The sequence below is a fragment of the Lemur catta genome, chromosome 1 (assembly GCF_020740605.2).
Source record: "Lemur catta isolate mLemCat1 chromosome 1, mLemCat1.pri, whole genome shotgun sequence".
In the NCBI taxonomy this organism is placed as follows: domain Eukaryota; kingdom Metazoa; phylum Chordata; class Mammalia; order Primates; family Lemuridae; genus Lemur; species Lemur catta.
In genome coordinates, this window is record NC_059128.1 from 114,659,762 (window position 1) to 114,678,466 (window position 18,705).

The window sequence follows — 18,705 nt, forward strand, 5'->3', positions numbered from 1 at the left end:
AGGTTTCAGCTCTGCAAAGCTGCTTGGAGGCCCCAGGCAGGTGAGGGGCCTGGCAGTGAGCCCTTTAATCCCTGTGTCCCTCAGGGCCCTTGCAGAGTTTTCCAGCTCACCTGTGACGCCAGTTCTGGGGCCTGAGAAACAGGGAGGGTCTGTGTGGGTTTGTGTTCGATGTGTCTACACTGGTGACACTCAAGTGGTGGGCGGGGATTGTGCATGACATTTGGCAATGTTGGGAGATGGGGTTTATAAATGATCTTTTGATTTGGGTTCGTGCAATGGTCTATATTCATTTTCATTTATTCCACACTTATTTAATTAATTTAATTATTTTTAGAGATAGGGTTTCCCTCTGTCACCCAGGCTGGAGTGCAGTGGCCTCATCATAGCTCACTGCAGCCTCGAACTCCCGGGCTCAAGCGATCCTCCTGCCTCAGCCTCCTGAGTAGCTGGGACTACAGATGCATGCTGCAGTGCCTGGATAATTTTTTAATTTTTTTGTAGAGACGGGTGTCTTACTCTTGCTCAGGCTGGTCTCAAACTCCTGGCCTCAAGTGATCCTCCTGCCTCGGCCTCCCAGAGTGCTGGGATTACAGGCATGAGCCACCGTGCCAGGCCTATTTATTGTCTTTTTCTTGTTATGTGAGTACACATTTCCTGTAGATAATTTAAAAATTAGAGAAAAAACAAAGAAAATGAAAGTTACCCTCAATCACGCCATGCACAGGGATTTGCTGCTAACAATTTTTTAATATCCTCCCCTGACTTGTCTCAGATGTATCCTGTTCTCATTCTTAAATTTACAAAAAAAGAGTCACCCAACACATTATTCCCCTTTGAAGAGGGAAAACATCTTTTCGTATCTTGAAATTCTCTCCTACACTGAATTTTCCTATACAGCAACCCTGTGGTTAAGAAACACCTGGACCACTATTAGGACATCTAGGTTGTTGACAGTTTAAGGATAAAGTAACTTTGGGGTAGAGCTCTTCGGGGCTAAAGTTTTGCACACATTCACATTTCTTTCCTTAAGATACGTTGTTGCAGGCAGAACTACCTTATCGGCAAATGTGCTCACCTTAAAGTACTTTTAAAATTACAACTGGGGGCCAGGTGCGATGGCTCACTCCTGTAATCCCAGCACTTTGGGAGGCTGAGGTGGGAAAATTGCTTGAGGTCAGGAGTTTGAGACCAGCTTCAGCAAGAGTGAGACCTCCATCTCTACAAAAAATAGAAAAATTAGCCAGGCATTGTGGTGCACACCTGCAGTTCCAGCTACTCGGGAGACTGAGGCAGGAGGGTCGCTTGAGCCCAGGAGTTGGAGGCTGCAGTGAGCTATGATGATGCCACTGCACTCCAGCCTGGGCAACAGAAAAAGACCCTGTCTTTCAAAAAGAAAAAAAAATTAAAACTTATCTACTACCTACAACTGGAAGGCAGTTGTTAATTGCATTGTCAACTCAAACGCAATTTGAAAATGCCACTGGTGAAAAAGATTTAAGAAGTATATGAAAAGAAAAGTAAATATTTTGGTTAGTCTCACTACGCTGTGTACACTTTGGTTTTTTTTTTTTTTTGAGACAGAGTCTCGCTCTGTTGCCTGAGCTAGAGTGAGTGCCATGACGTCAGCCTAGCTCACAGCAACCTCAAACTCCTGGGCTCAAGCAATCCTGCTGCCTCAGCCTCCCAAGTAGCTGGGACTACAGGCATGCACCACCATGCCTGGCTAATTTTTTCTATATATTTTTAGTTGTCCAGCTAATTTCTTTCTGTTTTTATAGTAGAGACGGGGGTCTTGCTCTTGCTCAGGCTGGTCTTGAACTCCTGAGCTCAAACGATCCGCCCGCCTAGGCCTTCCAGAGTGCTAGGATTACAGCCATGAGCCACCGCACCCAGCCCACTTTGTACACTTTGGAGTGTACACTGCCAGATCTTTCTCTATATGGATACGAACCTATGCTCATGAATTTTACTTCTGCAGAATATGAGCTCAGTCTGTTCCTAGTCATAAAACCCCTATTGAAATGAGCAAGACCATCTTTGTCCCTCTCTTTTTTTGATTCTAATGAAATCAAAAGCGTGGGCTCATCTGACAGTCTCACATTTCTGTTGACATGACCCAAGGGTTGAAAACGCCCTCATTCATTCATTCATTAGGCGAATGTGTATTGAGCATGTGCCATAGGCCAGGCATTGTTCTAGATGAGCAATGAACAAAATAAACAAATATCTCTGGCCCTGAAGAGTTCTATGATCTAGAAGGGGGTGAGATGGTAGTACGAATGAATTCTAGTACAGAGCTTTGGAAAACAGTATAGAGTGACATGAGTGAGCATGTAAGAGGTGACCAGGGCAGGCTTCCCTGAGGAGTGACCTTTGAGCTGAGACTGAAGGTCATGTCGTTGGCACCACCAAGAGAAGCGGAGAGGGAAAGAGTGTTCCTGGAGGAGGGCATGGCATGTGCAAAGGCCCTGAGGTGCGAGGAAGCATGGCCCATTCTAGGCTTTGCAGCCAGGCTGGCATGGAGGAAAGTGAGTGAGGGGGATCCCAGTCAGAGACGTCACTGGGAGGGTCCTGATTCTGGTGTGGGGAGGCGCGATTGGGGTTGGGGACAGAGGAGGTACACTGAGGGGACTCCCAAACCTGTGGCCTGTGAGGCAGGATGGATGATGGTGAGGTTGGATGAGGACCAGGCTTAGGGGAGATGGATCATGAGTTCAAGTTTGGATGTGCTGAAGTGTCCGCTAGGGACAGAGGGCTGTGGGGAAGGTTTGAGAGGTTGTATGTGAGGGGAGGTGGGTGAGAGCTGGGCTTGGGGACAACTTCGGGTGTCTGAGGCTCTGCAGAGGGACACACAACCCTGTGTGTCCCCCCGTCCCACACCCGTACCCCCTTCTCCAACACTGGAATAAGGACAGAGCTGGGGACGGCACTGGAAGGGTGACAATAGCAGACCTTGGTACAGTCCTGTTAATCTCTTCTTGCAGAGTATCGAATATATTTCTATGTCTCTTAAATCCAAAGTCAGAACAGAGGGAGAGAGACAGAGAGAGAAATTGGCAAATATAGACAACCTCCTCCTGAAACCATGGTGACTGGTTCGACCGTGGGCAGGGCTGCTGACGACATTAGTAATAATTCTCTGCGGATTTTTCCAGCACGGGTTAGTGTAGGGGAAAGGCAGCTTGTGTGCATGTATGTGCGCACGCGCGTGTGTGTATGAGTGACTGTGCGTGTGGATATGGTCATGTGACCCTGTGTGTGTGTGTTTGCATCCTTGGGTGTGACTGTGTGTGCATGCATATTTGTGTAGGTGTCTTAGTCTGCGTGTGCATCTGTGTATGTGTGTGTGGGTGCGATGTGTGTGCACTTTCACATAGGCGGTCAGAGCTGCCTGTGAACATGGGGTGAGTCCCTTGTGTGTTCGAGTGTCTATTCCCCTGCACGTGACAGGCTGTGTGCATGTATGCATCTGTAAGTGTGCCCATGTGCACCTATAAATGCACACACATGTGTGCCCATGTGCACGTGTGTGTGGGTGTTTGAATGTGCTTACACATGCACGTGCAGGTAAAAGTGTGTGATTGACTGGTGTGCTTGGATGCAGGTGTGTGACTCTGCGTGGGAGGGGTGTGTACGTTGCATGGGTCACATGTGGTGTGTGACTCCGGAACGGTGTGTACACATGCTCAGCTGTGTGTGCAAGACGACAGCTTAAAGTAAAAGATCCAGAAATGGAGATCTCCTGTCTAGGCAGCGATGCTGTCCCCACGGCCATTGCCTGGCTCTGAGAATTGTTGCGGTTATGTAAGACGTTACTCCTCGGGGAAGCAGGGTAAACGGTACAGGGGCTGGCTGCACTATTTTTGCAGCTTCCTGTCGAGCCTATCATTATTTTAAAAATAAAAAGTTTAAAAAAATATGAGATTGAGAAAAAGAAACATGAATTTCACACATTTTTGTGTCTTCTCAAAACAAGTAGGAGAAAATGGAAAAAATCTAGTTAACCCACTGATGGTTTTTTAAATATAAGATTGTCACTGAGAATGTGGGTCGATGCCCCTGAGGTCCCAGGAGGGGGTGGCCCTCCAGGTGCTGTGTTGTGCTGGGGAAAGGGGCGGGGCTCAGGCCAGGCAGACCCAGGCAGGTGCAGGGGTGTCATTGTGCAGGTGGCCGTCTGGCGACCCTGGAGGGGGCTGGGAACATGGGATCAAGCTGCATCGGCAAACGAGTGGGCTTTACCGGTGGAGGCCAGGAAATTTGATTAAGGTGCGGTGAAAAAGTCAGCGGCATCGTGGCATCGAATCTCTCAGGGGCGGCTGGGAGGGTGAGAGGCAGAGCCGATAATCCCCCGGTGTCGAGTTGTCGAGCCACCTGCTGCCTTGAGGTCCTCCCCAAGCCCAGGGGCCCCGGGTTTGAAGGGGTGCGAGGGTGGGGAGGGAGACAGGTGCCTGGAGATGCAGAGAGAAGGGGAGAGACAGCGGCAGGAGTGCACAGACAGAGACAGAAGGAGAGGAAGGGACAGAGAAGAAGACAGGGACAAAGAGACAGAGAGACAAAGAGAAACAGAGACACGGAGAACAGAGAGACAGAGACAGGGAGAGACCCAGAGATAGCTACAGCCAGGCCCCCAGACAGAAGACACCAAGCATGCAACAGAAACCCCCCAGAGAGATCCAAGACAGCCCCAACACAGCCCGAGACAGAAGCAGGGCGAGGAGGGGAAAGATGGGAGTCCGGCCCCGGCAGGAGGCGTAGAGGTTGGGGAGGGGTCTGAGGGGGCCTGAACCCAGAAGCCCCCATCCCATCCCTGGACCCCCAATGAGCTAGGGCACAAGGGGACAGTGGGCCATCCTGACAAGGCCACTTAGCTGAGAGATCCCAGAGAGATGTCTAGATGTACCTGTATTCAAGGAGAAACCATGCATCCTTCACAAAGCCTTTTTTGAGCAGAGGCTGTTTGCTCAGGGATTAACATCTCTGCTCTGTGGGGCATCCCAGGAGCTGAGTGGCCAGCCCTGGGGGGGGGCCTTCTTCCACCCTCCTCATCCTTACCTACGATTACCTGCCTCTCAGCTCTCTTCACGTTTCTCCCTCCCTCATTCTACTCTGCCTATATTGGCTTCTTTGCTGTTTCTGGGCTACACCAAGCTCAAGTTTCAGTGATAGCTACTGCTGCATAACAAATCACCCTCATCTTAATGTTGGAAAACAATAACCATTTATTACGATCATGGATTTAGTGGGTCAGGAATTTGGACAGGACACAGGGAAAATGGTTGTTCCGTTTGGGGCCTCAGTTGAGAAAACAGTTCAGAATTTTGATCAAAGCACCTACACATGACCACGTCCTTATGTATCTTGGGCTTCCTCACAACATGGTAGCCTCAGGGTAATCAGGCATCTTCCATAGTGACCAAGGGCCCTAAGGGCCAGTGTGTCAGTGAACAAGAGGCTGCTGATCTTTTACTACCCAGCATTGGAAGTCACATAGCATCACTTCCACGATATTCTCTTGGTAGAAGCCATCCAAGCCTGCCCAGATTCAATGGGAAGGGAACTAAATTCTACCTCTCTGTGGCAAGAATATAAGAATAAAAAGTGTGTGGATATATTTTTAAACTGCTGCCACTTAATTCCTCTCTCAGTACCTGTGAACTTGCTATTTCCTCTTTCTGGAATGTTACCTATCTAATCCTTCTTAACAGCTAGGTCTTATCTCAAATGTCACCTCTGCAGAGAAGCCTTAGCCAATGTTGCCCTGAGAGTAACTGCCATATTTCTCTTTGATTTCCCTCAGAATATTTGTCACCCTCTAAATTTATCTTGGTTCTCAATAAATGCTGGATGAATAGATGAATGAAATCAGTCTATTTGGTTGACCACATAGCTCATTGGGTCAAATGACCAATGCATGTGGTCAACTCGGTTGAATGGTTCTTATGGGATCAGACAACTGTTCCACAATGGGTTGGTTCAGGTGAACAGCCCAGTAATGGACAAATTGGTTTTTGTTTTGTTTTGTTTTGTTTTTTTGAGACAGAGTCTCGCTCTGTTGCCCGGGCTAGAGTGCCGTGGCATCAGCCTAGCTCACAGCAACCTCAAACTCCTGGGCTCAAGCGATCCTACTGCCTCAGCCTCCCAAGTAGCTGGGACTACAGGCATGTGCCACCATGCCTGGCTAATTTTTTTCTATATATATTTTTAGCTGTCCAAATCATTTCTTTCTATTTTTGGTAGAGACGGGGTCTTGCTCTTGCTCAGGCTGGTCTTGAACTCCTGACCTCAAGCGATCCTCCTGCCTCAGCCTCTCAGAGTGCTAGGATACAGGCGTGAGCCACCACACCCAGCCAGTAATGGACAAATTGAGTTAAAGATTCTGCAAAGTAACATAACCAACTGTTGAAGCATCTGCTGCCTCTATAAAGCTATTATCTACCAGCTTAAAAGGATCATTGGTCAACTCATTGGTCCATTCAATGACATTGTCTCAACTGGCCAATAATGTATCAGTTACTATTGCTGCATAACAAACCATCCTAAAACTTAGAGGCCTAAACAAGAATAATTTATTATTTCTTATGATCTATGGGTTAGCTAGGGTGTTCTTCTGCTGGTTTCAACCATCCATTCCTTATTGTATTCATCAGCTTTTGCTGTGTAACAAATTACTCCAAAAGGTAGCAACTTCTAACAGTGAACATTTATTAATAATATTAATATTTCACAGCTTCTGTAAGTCAGGAATCCAGAAGTGGCTGGGTGGTTCTAGCTCTGCTTCCTCATGATGTTGCTGTCAAAATGTTGACTGGGGGCCAGGTGCAGTGGCTCATACCTGTAATCCCAGCACTTTGGGAGGCATAGGCAGGAGGATCACTTGAAGTCAGGAGTTCATGACCAGCCTGGGCAATGTAGCAAGACCCCATCTTTACAGAAAATTTAAAAAATTATCTGGACTTGGTTGTGTGTGCCTATATAGTCCCAGCTACTTGGGAGGCTGAGGTGGGAGGCTCATTTGAGCCCAGGAGTTTGAAGTTACAGTGAGCTATGATGATGCCACTGCACTCCAGCCTAGGTGACAGAGCAAGATCCTATCTCAAAAAAAAAAAAAAAATGTTGACTGGGGCTATATCATCTGAAGGCTCGACTGGGTCTGAAGGAGTGGCATCCAAGATCACTCACAGGGCTGTTAACCAGAGTCTGAATCCTAGATAGATTTTGTTTCTTTTTGTTTTATTTTACTTTGGTATAATTTTAGACTTATACAATGTTGCCAAAAAGAGCAACACAGAATTCGCCTCTAAGTTTCACCCAGCTTCCTCTAATTTAACATTTTTCATAACCACAGGAAATTAACAATGATATGATGCAACGAACTCATCTTAAGACCTTATTCAAATATCACTAATTGTCCTACTAATGTCCCGGTACGACACTATTAAACTGAATGACAGATCTTATTCAAATATCACCAGTTTTTCTCTTAATGAAATTCTAATATGATATATAATTTAATAATATTTAAATTATTAATCAATCCTATTCTCATTAAAATTTTTACATAAATATTATGAAATCTCGATTGGATCCTGGCCCGGGACGTGCATTTAGTGGCAGCCTTAGGCTGCCCTGGGCTGTGCCAGTTTCTCAGTCTTTCTTTGCCTTTTGTGACCTTGACACTTGATATTTTGAGGAATGTCCCTGAATTTGGGTTTGTGTGATGTTTTCTCGTAATTAGATTGAAGGTCTACATTTTGGAGAAGGACAGGGCAGAGAGGATGTGGCGTCCTCCTCGGTGCAGCATGTTAGGAGGCACATGAAGCCCAATGTGTCCCAACGTCAATGACATTGATCCTCATCCTTGTGGGATTCCTGTCTCACCATACTTTTGCCCACTGGTTTTGGCATATGGGTGGGTTTGGAAGGGCATATCAACAAGATGATTCCCGTGTTTCTAATCTAGGCACTGCTGGGGCCCCAGCCCTACTGCCTCAGCCCACGCTGGCCATCAGCTGCTGGTGGCATCCTGCACCTCACTAACTGAGCATGCTCTCTGCTCAGGGCACGGTGGCTGGCTGCATGGGTGGGGAGCCCGTGCCCCAGGAGTGACCCTCAAACAGTGAGATGTGGGAATTGGTGAATAAATAGCCCCACTTCTTATCTCTTGAGGGGCTCGACTTGCAGGTGTAGTCTCCAGGGTCCCCTGCTGGTGTGGGGTCCTGTTACATCCACAGCCCCCAGCTGGGGGGTTGGGGCTTTCTCTGCTCCCACATCAACTATTTGTCCCCAAGTCCTTGTCTCAAGGGCTACTGAGAGGAGCCTGTGTTCAGATGACTCTCGTGCATCACAGCTTGGATCTAGGGATAGCTTTATTTTTAACAGTTTTATTGAGATTTAATTCACACGTTATCCAATTCACTCTTTTAGCGTATACAATGTAGTGGGTTGTACTATATTCACAGGGTTGTGCAACCGTCACTACAATCTAATTTTAGGACATTTCCATCCCCTGTAAAAGCAACCCTGTCCCCATCAACAATCACTCCCCAGCCCCTGGCACCCATGAATCCACGCCCTGTCTCTGTGGATCTGCCTGTTCTGGACATTTCATATAAATGGAGTTACACACTGTGTGTCCTTCTGTGTCTGGTGTCTCTCACTGAGCACGATGTCCTCAAGGTCCATCCACGCTGTGGCCTGTGTCAGAGCCTCGTCCTCTTTTCCTGGCTGTGTAATATTCCATCATATGTATGGATGGGCCACATTGTGTTGATCCACTCATCCATCGATGAATACTTGGCTTGTTCCTACTTTGGTGCTTTTATTAATCGTGCTGCTGCAGACATTCATGTACAAATTTTTGTGTGGATGTAGGTTTTTATTTCTCTTGGGAAAAAACCCAGGAGTGGAATGGCTAGGTCATATGGCAACTTCACGTTTACCTTGTTGAGGAGGCCCTTGAGCCCTTCAGCTGGACAATTTTGTTGTTGTTGTTTGTTTCATTTTGCATAGAAAGACAGGGTCTTGCTCTGTTGCCCAGGCTGGAGTGCAGTGGCATCATTATAGTTCACTGCAGCCTCCAATTCTTGGGCTCAAGCGATCCTCCTGCCTCAGCCTCCCGAGTAGCTGGGACTATAGGTGCCACCACACCTGGCTAATTAAAAAAAAAAAAAAATTTAGAGATGGGGTCTGGCTATGTTGTCCAGGCTGGTCTCCAACTCCTGGGCTCAAGTGATCCTTCTGCCTCAGCCCAGCTCTAGCAAGGCAGGGATTTCCCTCTGTCTGTTCCCACTCTGATGTCCCCCAGGGTTTAGCCCAATGCCCAGCACGCAGTAGGTGCTCAATAAACATTTGTTTAGGTAGAGGACAGAAGTAAGGCCAACAGAGAGCTTTGCCCAGTGCCTAGTGCACATGATATCTGATAAATACTCATTTTACCACCAAACTGCACTCAGGAGTGTGGGGGACCCGGCAGGTCCTGTCCCGCCTGGGTCTGTGTTTGGTCTCCCCCTCTCCGGGGAGGACCCCTGTCCTTCTCCCCAGCAGCCGCAGCCTTTTCCTCTTGTTCTCTTCTCTTTTCTGTTCATGGCTGGGCGCCTCTCCCTGCTGTGTGTGTTTGTGGCTGTTCCCTCTCTGTCTTCTCTTTCTCTCTGTCTCTCTCTCCCGGTTTCTCTGCTTCTGTCTCCCTCTCCCCTTCTCTCCTGCCCCACTGTCTGCCTCCTCCCTGGCCCCTGGGTGACGATGGGTGACCCTCCATCTGCCCCCTTCCTTCCCCGCCTGCCTGTGTCTCCCTCCCTGCCCACGAGCATTTTATCTCATTTCCCTCCCTCCCTGCTGGCCTGACCATTGGTCTCTCTTCATCTCCGTCTCTGTCACCTTTGATCTCTCAGTCTCTGTGGCCCCGGGCGTCTCTGGCTGTCTCTGTCTCACCTCCTACCTGCACCGACCCTGTGCTCCATCCTGCCACTGCCTGGCCACGGTTGGGTCCGTGTGGCTGCCCCTCCCCGGGTCCCCCCACGTCTAAGTGCCACACGAGGAAAAGGCAGCCCTGGGGGGGCGCCCGGCCTCCCGGGAAATGGGCCACTTAAGCCTGTTGCAGCTGCCGGCAGCCCATGGCCACTTTTCCCGGTGCCTCCGTCAGCTGGGCTGGGAGAGGAGACAGGGGAGGGGAAAGAAGTGAGGAGGGCGGGGGACACATTGCCATTAGTGAGCTCCTGAGCCTGTGTGTCCTGGGGAAATACACCAGGCTGGCTCGGGCGTGGGGACGCTGGATCCCAGGGACCCCTCTGTGGGCACATGCACTGGACACTCAGGGTCACCCCAGAGCTACTGACACCCCCCATGCTCAGGCAGCCCCCAAGCCACCTCCCAGGCCCCTGGGACACTGTCCTGCAGAGTCACGAAGGTGTGCGCCCAAAGCCATCAACACACTGTGGAGGGTGCCCCAGGCCACACACAGAAGTCTTGGGGCACAGGCGACACGCCTGAGTCACAAGCTCTGCCCAGCACGCCCAGCCGGTCACGTGCCCACGCACAAACAGGCACAGACACACGGTCCTAAATACAACCACATGCAGGGTCACAGACACACGTCCCATGCCACGAACACACGCACACACATGTCCACTCGTGTGTAGGCACAAAACATTCCCTTAGAGTGAGGACGTGTACATCGTAACGCACACCCCCACACACTCAGCCTCACACCGCCGCCACTCTAGAACATTCCGGCCAACCGGGCTCCACGCACGGCACAGAGACGCACAGAGAACGACACCCACCCGCAATTTCACTGCTACAGATCTACCCAAGAGAAACAAAAACAGACGTCCACACAAACGCTTGTATGCGGATGTTCCCAGATGGGGGTTCCTGTCACCCCCAGGCACTTGCAGCGGTGCTACAAACCTAATGTCATCATGTCTCACGCCTCCTTTGGCTCCTGGTTTTGTTTTTCACCTCTTAAACATTTTTAAAGTTGTTTTCTTGCCCAAAGCAATTACCACAGTAATTACAGAAGCAATTGCCTGTTCGACAGGCTAAAAAGGTTAGAGAAACACATGGTAGCCCAGGGCTGGGAAGGTAAAAATTATCCATAATGTTGCCACATTCTCTTATTTGTTTAAAGTGTTTAAATTAAGGAGTGAGGGTTCTCTACGCCCCCAGCAGGAACTTTCTAGCTGGAACAGTTTAGCTAACGTTTTCTGATGGGCGTGGAGGGGAGAGGAGGATTTCTGTCTCCATCTGTTCCTGTCTCTGTCCCACACGTTGGCTTCGCAGAGTGTCATTTCATTGAGTTTTCATTGAACTTATTCACACATCACTCCAATTCAGTACATGTCGACCTAGCACTCTCTTTTTTAAATTGGATCTATATTTGAATAGGTATTCCGTACACAGGCGACAAAATTCCAAAGGCACAAAAGTTCATGTTGAGGGGCGGGTATGGTGGTTAATTGTAGACCCAGCACTTTGGGAAGCTGAGGCAGGAGCTACAATGACACCAAACAGAGCCCCCCTGCCCTCTCCTTGTGCCCTAAGGGTGTATCCCCTCCCAGAATGGCAATGTGTTCACCAATCAGGAAGCTCCGCCAAGCTCTGATGTCCAGAGTTTTTACTGGGGTTTCATTACACAGGCATGATTGCTGGAAATTGTTGCAACATAACTGAACTCAACTCCCTGAGGTCGAGCTGCTGTCATGTGGTTCAAAGCCTCAACCCTCTAATCACACGGTTGGTCTTCCTGGCATAAAAAGACTCCACTCTGAGTCACCTCGTTAGTCACTCCATTGTGATCCAAGCCCACCATGAAGGACAAAGGCACTCCTATGACTACAGGAAATTTCTAGAATTTGGAGGTTATCTCCCAGAAACCTAAGACATAGACCAGATAAATCAATTCTTAATTACACAACAGTTGATTACAAAGAAAGCCTCTGTGGACGTTTATGCAGAACAAGTCTTTCTATGAATATAAATTTCTTTTTCTCCTAGATAAATACCTAGGGAGTAGAATGGCTGGGTTATATGCTTTTAAAAGCATTTTATTATGGGAAGTTTCAAACATACTCACTGGGAACAAAAGTGCCTAATGAGCACCCACGTGTCAAACCCTGGGTCTCAATTTTGGAGCAATTGCCAGACATGATGCTTCATTCACAAATATTTCAGTAGTTTCCAAAAGACAAGGACTCTTTTAAAAATACATCTTTCCAATATCATCACCACTCTTTTAAAAAAAACTAGCAGCCATCCTTTAATAGCATTGAACAGCCTGTCAAGACCCACAGACATTTTTATAAACTCGGTTCATTCAAACCAGGACTCAAACAGCCCACACAGAGTGGGCTGGAACACATTTTCTTTTGCTTTTCTTTTTTCGTCTAAAAGGATATTCATCAACAAGTTACCTGTGGGGTGTGGAATTACGAGCGGCTGCTATTTCATTCTGGATCATCCATGGTCATAGCGACGGCTGAAATTTTTCAAATGTTAAACGACATCGAGCTACATGCCACTCAGTCTCTGTCGCCTGTGAACTTTTAGCTTTTACTACCGATTGAGTGAGCGTCCTGGGCATGACACACTTTATGTGGCTTATCGTGTGTAATCTGGACAATGGGTGACACGACTGTCCCATTTTGCAGATGAGGAAACTGAGGTTCGGAAAGATAAAGTGAGTTATTCAGGCACTGGGAGCCACAGGGTCTGGGAGTCCATGCATGCAGCCCGTTCAGGCTGGTCTCAGGGACAGAGGCAGGAAAAAGGGATTGGGGATCAGGAAGGCAAACAGGACCAGCTGTGGGGACCCTCAGCCACCGTCCCAGTCTGTCCTCGCCCCATCCTCACTCTTGGAATGTGGCCCTTTAGGGAGACAAGGCCCCCAAATATTGAAGAAAACTGAGACCCTCATTCAGAACTGAGAGGAGGGCCGGGCATGGTAGCTCAGCTCTGTAATTCCAGCACTTCGAGAGGCCAAGGAGGGAGTATGAGATCAGCCTGGGCAAGATAGTGAGACCCCATCTCTACAAAAAATTTTAAAAATTAGCCAGGTGTGGGGGTGCATGCCTGTAGTCCCAGCTGCTTCGGAGGCTGAGGCAGGAGGATCACTTGAGCCCAGGAGTTCAGGGCTGTGGTGAGCTATGACTGTGCCACTGCACTCCAGCCTGGGTGACAGACCATGACCTTGTCTCAAAAAAAAAAAAGGAAAAGAAAAAAATCACCATGGACACTTTATTGGGCACCTGCTATGTGCCAAGACCCACACTTAGCCCTTATTTTATATCCTCCTGTCAATAGCCCCCATGAGATAGCACTAATATTGTCTTCATTTTACAGATGAGGAAGTGCAGGCGCAGAGAGGGAGAGTGATCTGCTCAAGGTTGCACAGCAAGGCTGTGGTTATCACACCACCTGAGAGAGAGAAACCCAGGGCTAGGGAAACTCCAGCAGATTCTGCGGGTGGGGGGGGCGGAGTGAGGGTTGGACAGTCAGGGGCAGATGAGAGAAGCGTCCCCACCTCCACCCACCCCGTGCCCCCCCTCTCCCTCCATTTAGCCTTCACTTGGGTGGCTGTTTGTGCAGAGCTAAGAATATCTCTGAATGAAGCTAAGTGGCCCTTCAGCTGCAGCGCGGTGATGGAAGGAAGGAAGGAGGGATGGAGGGAGAAAAGATCCACCTACCTTTCATGCTCCCCCTTCTGCAGTCCCAAACCCTCCATCTGTCACTCACACGTCCCCATGGCAAAAACATTGAGCCTACATGCCATCGTGTCTTGCTTGAGAAATCATTTCTGTATGTATAGGCAGTCAGCTGACTCCATAGAACTTTAGAAATGTATGTTCTGGAGTCAGGATGCCAGGGTTAAAGACCCCCAGGTGGCCAACCTCTCTGGGCCTCAGTTCCAACATCTGTAAGATGGAATTAAATAATCGCACCTCATAGTGTGGTTGTGAGGACATCAGGAGAATGCCCAGTGCTCCGGAAGTCTCCGATAAATGTCGCCTATTGCTATGGTTGTGGTTATGGTGCCGTGTGTGATAGGATTTAAAGACTCTCAGATGGCAGATACCAGCATGGGTGGCGGATAAAAGGCATTCTTTCATAAATTGATGAAAGTTTCAAGGAAGCAGTGGTATGAGGGGTTCCAGGTACTTTGAACCTCCCTGGCTAATGCACTGAAGAATTGTCACTGTGGCATTAAAGATAACCAGGACTGCTGCAGTTATGACACTGAAAGAACAGGCAATTTAATTTAAAAGTATTTGCCAATGGCAAAAGTTTCCTCTTAATTGAAACACCACTGTTAGAGGGGGCCAGTGTGAGTGAGATGGTTTATGAAATCAATTTCTCTCTCTCCAGTTCACAGCTCCTTGAGTAACCTTGGTTTCCTCCTCTGTAATATGGGGATAGAAAAGTCCCGAGCCTACAGGGTCACTTATAACAAGGAAGTATTATAATTAAACACGTGGCTCAGTAACTGGCACCTTAACTATCATTATTTAACGACTGGCTTTTAAATTATCATGAAACATTAATTAACTAATAACTACCATTATTTTCTTAACTAAATTTTTTTTTAAAGACAGAGTCTAGGCTGAAATGGAATAGCATGAGATCACAGCTCACTGCAGCCTCGAACTCCTGGGCTCAAGCAATCCTCCTGCCTCAGCCTCCCCAGTAGCTGGGACTACAGGCATGCACCCCCACACCCAGCTGATTTTTGTAATTTTTGTAGAGATGGGGTCTTGCTATGTTGCCCAGGCTGGTCTTGAACCCCTGGCCTCCAGCAATCCTCCCTTCTTGACCTAAGTCACTGGCAATACATGCCATGCCTGGTTTTTCTTCACAAATTTTCAATTGATATAGTGATACCAGTTGACAGAGGGCATGAACTATATCAGCAATAACATTTATTTTATATTTTTACAACGTTTAATGGGTTTTCATTAAGAAACGAATGCTTGGCTCATCAAAATTCACCAGTGCGAAAGGGTATCCCGTAAAAAGCAAGGCTCTCTCCCACCCTTGTCTTACTGCCAGAAACTTCTCTTCCCAGCAGCATCTCATATTTGATTCCAGAAATTTCCAGGAGTGTCTACTTTCACATGTCTACTCGTGCAGACGAGAACAGGCAGACTCATCCATCTGTCGCTTGTTCTTTTAACTTTAAATGTCTTGGGGGATGGGTGGGACTGTCCTCCTTCCTCAGTACATCCCCCACCACCACTCGCCCCTTGACCCCACTGGTGGGAGGTGCCATTTTTTATCTAAACAGGTTGTGGGAGAAAAGACTCTTCTGTGGGAAAGCAACAGTTCTATTGCCCTGCGTGCTTTTCTGTGCCTGTGAGATAGTTTAGAAAACGCACGTTCGGCTTATATGAAAGTGTATGAGGCCGGGCGCGGTGGCTCACGCCTGTAATCCCAGCACTCTGGGAGGCCGAGGTGGGCGGATCGTTTGAGCTCAGGAGTTTGAGACCAGCCTGAGCAAGAGCGAGACCCCATCTCTACTAAAAATACAAAGAAATTATACAGACAGCTAAAAATATATATAGAAAAAATTAGCCGGGCATGGTGGCGCAGGCCTGTAGTCCCAGCTACTCGGGAGGCTGAGGCAGGAGGATCGCTTAAGCCCAGGAGTCTGAGGTTGCTGTGAGCTAGGCTGACACCACGGCACTCACTCTAGCCCGGGCAACAGAGTGAGACTCCGCCTCAAAAAAAAAAAAAAAGAGAAAGTGTATGAGTGGAAAGTCAGTGTCCCCGCCTCAGTCCCCAGGTCCCCCACCCACAGGCCACGGCCAACCACGCCGACTTCCCACTTCCTGGATTTCTTGCAGGGATATACTGTGTATATGCCAGACCATGTTCGTAGACATCTGAATCCTTTTTTGAATTGTGATTTTTTTTTTGTTTTGTTTTACAGCAAGGGTTCTTACAGACAAGGTTGTAATTTTTTTTTTTTTTTTTGACACAGAGTCTCACTCTGTTGCCCGGGCTAGGTAGAATAGGAAGGCCTGGTTGGGGACAGACACATGTCTGCAAATATGGGAAGGGCACTGGGGGAGGGAAACGTCTACCTTCGAGATGCTGGGGTCTGGGGGGCCCAGAGTGGAAGGGAGGATGGGGGCAGGGGAGAAATTGGGGGGTGGGGACGCCACTTGAGACCAGTTATGTTCCTGCTGACACCTAGTGGAAACACGGAATCATCGTCCCGTTTCGGGCAAGCGCCTCTGTGAGGTTCCAGCCTCCCCTGATGGAACTCAGAAACCTCAAAGTGAAAAAGCCTCAAAATCTAAAGTTTTTCTCTGACCTTCTACTATCCTCTTGCCTCTCAGTCCCATCCTCCCCCGAGGCTAGCCACAGAAACTAGAATCCCTCTTCCCCAAGGCAGGTCACAAAAGCCAGAACCCCTTGTCCCGACAGCCAGGCATGAAACCTGAAATTATTCTGTGTAAAAACTGACCTCTCTGACCTACCTTGTTTGACCGTAGGTCATCAGACCCCCATTCCAGAGAGAAGGAAGGATGGTGCTCAGAGAGGCCAAGAAGAATCTAGACAGACAGGCCTTGCTGGGTGTCCCCACTCAGCCTGTTACCATCAGATCACACACTTTTTGTCCGATCATATTTCTACATGGCTGTCCATACTTTGCTGAACCCAAGCAAAGTGGGTCTCCATTCTGAAAGCTTCTGTGTATACATGTTAAATAAATTTGTATGTCTCTCTCTCTCTCTCTCTCTCTCTCTCTCTCTTTTGCCCCCTGGAGACAGAGTCTTGCTCTGTTGCCCAGGCTGGAGTGCTGTGGCATCACCATAGCTCATTGCAGCCTCCAACTTCTGGGCTCAAGCGATCCTCCTGCCTCAGCCTCCTGAGTAGCTGGGACTACAATCACGTGCCACCACGCCCAGCTAATTTTTCCATTTTTTGTAGAGATTGGGGTCTCGCTCTTGTTCAGGCTGGTCTTGAACTCCTGATCTCAAGCGATCCTCCCACCTCTGCCACCTCCCCAGCCTTTTTCTTTTATTAACCAATCTGCCTCATGTCAGTGATTTTATAGTGGAACTTTAGGGGGCTTTGGCACTTGGTCCCTACACCTCTGAAACATCTACCCAACCTCATGCAGGCAAACATGGACCCAGAGAGATGGAGCAACTTGCCAGGAGTCACACAGCACATTGGCTGCCCCCAGAGGGTCTCAAGGACCCAAGAAACCATATTAAAACAGTGTTTGGATATGTTTGTTTTGGGCAGATAAGTGAGTGCTCAGGCCTTGATGGAGTTCCCATGGAAGGTAACGCGTCCTCCCAGGCTGCCCCCTGTACCAGGAAGTCCACCTGAATTGCTGCACTGCCACCACCTACCCCCAGGACTTTTCTCTTCTCTGGCCACATGTTCATTTGTTGATAATTTCACAAATGTTTCCTGAGACTTAGTGACACAATAGGGGACAAAATAGACTCCAAGAAACATCAATAAAACAGCAGCAGTGGAGCTTAGAGCCCAGTGTTGAAGATGGAGGAGAAATTAGAAAACAAATCTACACATGTGATTATTTCAGAAATGAATAAACCATTGAAAGAACATGCTGAAGTGGCAGGGACCAAGTTTGTCACTGCTGCCTCGCCCCTCCTTGGGCACCCCATGGTCTGTCCTCCCGGCAGTAGTAGCCACCAGGTGCCAAGGAGGGAGAGGACAGGCTTCAAGTTAATCAGGCTCAGGCAGGAAAGGCCCCGCTGAGAAGGTATCATCGAAACCAAGACTTGAAAGCAGAGAGGGAGTGAGCCCTGGAAATACTTGCAGGAAGCCAGAGGGCACAACCTGTGCAAAGACCCTGGGGCAGGACCCCACCTGGTGTGTTGGAGGCACAGCAAGGAGGCCTGTGTGGCTGGAGCAGAGTGAGCAAAGAAGAGAGAAGGAGGAGGGCCTAGTGAGCTTTTAGGAGGACTTGGGTTTTCATCCCAAGTAAGGTGGGAGCCATGGAGGGCTGTAGGCAGAGGAGGGACGGGCCCTGACTCAGGTGCTCACAGGCGCCCTCTGGTGGCTACTACTGCAGGGAGGACAGACCACGGGGTGCCCAGGGAGGGGCAAGGCAGCAGTGACTGTGTTGGTCCAGGTGACTCCAGGTAATGGAGGCCGGACCAGGAAGACAGCCACCGAGGGGGAAAGCAGTGCCAATCAGATGTGCTGAGTGATTGGACGTGGGTGGGAGAGTGACGGGTCTGGCTGAGCCCTTGGAAGAACGGAGCTGCCCTCAGCCAGACGGGGGCCATGGGAGGAACAGTTTGGGAGGCTGGTTGGGCACAGTATGGCCACGTTGAGTGTGGTACCCCATGAGCCCCCCATGCGGAGACATCAAGGGGCAGGTGGCCAGGGAGCCTGGACCTCCAGGGAAGCCTGATGTAGACACAGGACTGCAGCGGTTGTTGGGTGTAGACAGGTTTGGAGCCCCTGTGTCCCAAGTAGGAGGGGATCCGGCGACTCAGATGCTACCGAGAGGACTGAAACTGAGAGAATGACCTTGGCATTGCACACCGGATGGTCACAGCAGGGAACAGTCTCTGGGGAGAGGAGGACATAAGAATCTATGCTGACGATTGAGACAGAGTGACCACATAATTTATTGTCGAAATCAGGATGCTTTTGAGTGAGAAAGGGGGCGGAAGCTGGCACCGTCCCACCCAAAGCCAGGTGTGTGGCCGTCCCAGCTCA